The sequence below is a fragment of the Myotis davidii genome, unplaced genomic scaffold (genome assembly GCF_000327345.1).
Source record: "Myotis davidii unplaced genomic scaffold, ASM32734v1 scaffold238, whole genome shotgun sequence".
Classification (NCBI taxonomy): domain Eukaryota; kingdom Metazoa; phylum Chordata; class Mammalia; order Chiroptera; family Vespertilionidae; genus Myotis; species Myotis davidii.
In genome coordinates this window covers 12,516,911-12,518,189 of record NW_006293779.1, presented here as the reverse complement: position 1 = coordinate 12,518,189, position 1,279 = coordinate 12,516,911, and the positions used below count along the sequence as shown (strand labels likewise).

The window sequence follows — 1,279 nt, the reverse complement described above, 5'->3', positions numbered from 1 at the left end:
GCAACCACGTTTTGCTTGCAGGAAAAGGGGTCATTTAGATTAAATAAGTTCGTGTCTGGAGACAAATGCACTGAATGTTTTATATCCACAGAGAAGATGCTAGTGGGGCCCACACGGATATATAATTGCTACATTAAACAGTTAAGTATATTTCAAACAGTCTGTGTGGGCTACACAATTCTAGGCACCACACATGCTGAGTGCCATGACGTTTCAATATGTTGATGCTGTGCTTATTTTTTTAAAAAAAAATCAATGTATAACGTTAAGTATTCTGAATCATTGTTGTAATTAACCAGCGAGTGCTAAAGGGGCAGAAACTTATCCTTATCCAACCAACAGCAGCAGCGGCTGCTTCCTGGCTGCGTAACCTATAAAATATTCACACCGGTAAAAAAAAAAACAAAGAAAACTAAATAAATACCTGAAAAACAGTAAGATATACAGATCTCTGCCAGCCTACAAAATACGTTATTCGCGACGAGCAGAAACTGCAACGGGAAGGTTAAAGAGAAAGACAAACTGCACAGGAGAATGAGTAGTTTCTCCGGTACAGAAACACTTTTGAAAGAGTTTGTAGAAGAGAATCTATATGGCCTGGACTCCGTGATCTTTGGTAAAAGTCCTTTTCCATCTTGCTGCACCCTCGGAGTCTGAACCCGTGCGGGCACAGGTGAGGCTCTCAGTGCACATCTGCCAGAGAGACGTGGATGCCCGCTTCCTCTCTTCACCCTGCACCCGGGGAGGTCCTCTCTGGGAACTGACAACCCCAGGTCCACGTCAGGTTACCAAGCCCCAGGGACCCAAGTACTTCTCCCAACAGCTGTCTTTTTATCAAATCCTCAATTGCGAACACCAGACTTCCCTCCCCACAGAGAACCCAGCCCGGGGCAGCGGCGCCTCACTCTGCACACCTGAGGCTATTTCAGCGCTGATGGCTGGGGCGGGGGGTGGGGAGGGTGAAATGTTGACCGATTGTCTCCCCTTCACACCGCAAGCCCCGCGCAAGCGCTTCACCTGGCGCCCAGCACCTGGCGCGGTACCTGGGACACGGGCCCACACACACCTGCACGTGGTAAGTGCTTGTTGAGTGAAATACTCCAGAGCGGGCGCAACTCAGCTCCCGGCGGGAGTGAAGGCTTGACGCCCGCTCCGTGGCAGCCCGCCGGAAGGCCCACGGACTCCGGATCCCGCTGCAGAGGAGGACCCGCCCGGGAGGGGAGGGGACACGCAGTCAGGGGTGAGAGGGGTCCTGGCGTCCGATGCTGCAGCCCCCTCC

General features: G+C 51.8%; 1 protein-coding gene across 1 annotated transcript in view; it reads right to left on the bottom strand.

The window, feature by feature from the left end:
- NBAS (neuroblastoma amplified sequence) overlaps positions 1-1,279 on the bottom strand; it is a 189,893-nt gene that overhangs the window by 185,097 nt on the left and 3,517 nt on the right. The gene's annotated exons all lie outside the window — the stretch shown is intronic.